Source organism: Archocentrus centrarchus, chromosome 6 (genome assembly GCF_007364275.1).
Source record: "Archocentrus centrarchus isolate MPI-CPG fArcCen1 chromosome 6, fArcCen1, whole genome shotgun sequence".
NCBI classification, from domain to species: domain Eukaryota; kingdom Metazoa; phylum Chordata; class Actinopteri; order Cichliformes; family Cichlidae; genus Archocentrus; species Archocentrus centrarchus.
Genome location: NC_044351.1, coordinates 21,693,690 through 21,694,632, shown reverse-complemented (window position 1 = coordinate 21,694,632; position 943 = coordinate 21,693,690).

Genomic DNA, 943 nt, shown 5'->3' with positions numbered 1-943 from the left:
AAACTATACGACCTATCGGCGTTGCACACCTTAAGATTTCATCTTGCGTGAATATTTGAGGTCTCCCCCTTTTCATCTGAAAAGTGTTCAAGCTTGACAAAAGTTGTAAATGTTTTCGAATTAATAAAAAACCTTTCACTACTATCTGCCTTTTGATCACTGCCCCGGGGGGAATGACTGTGTCTGCAGAGCAGCGACCCAGCAGTGTTGCCAGATCGGGTGGGTTTCCGCCCATTTGGCCATTTTTAAAGGTTAATCGTGCGGATTAAATTATGTTGGGTAGGTGAACAAAATTTCAGCCTTTGGGATCAGATTTACAGTTTTATTTTGTTTTGTTTTTAATTTCCATTTTTAGGTTCATTTGAAACAAAGCCCATGAGTACACACACACACACACACACACACACACACACACACACGGTGGTGCGTGCTTGCAGTTAAGACTTTCACAGTGAATAAAGCTTATTCCAAGTACAGTCATTCATTCGGTATGTAAATAATATAAACATGTAAAAGTTAAAATTTATATTCTAGAGGTTTACGTTTGCTCGCGCCTGATTGGAGCACAGATGCATGGATTATCCTTTGGGTTGCTTTTAGGTGATAATGCCACACCCCCCCCCCCCCTTATATTTTGTTGTGTGTAGTCGGGTGGTTCTGTCCATTGAGCTTGAATATCTTGCAGTATAGTATGCATGCAGTATAATATCTATTTAAATATTTTTTTAGTAACCTTTGGACTTAAAACCATCTGCAGTATCTGGCAACACTGGCATCCAGATGTTTCATGTTTCCTGAGCGCTTTTTGGAGACGTCTGCTTACGAAGCAGTGACATATTGAACGTTAAATTCTATGGTCCATGGCTGAAATGACGATAAACGCTGTTCTTTTTGTGTAAAGTGTTTGGATTTTGATTGCAGCTTTTTTCCTTTTGCTTGATGA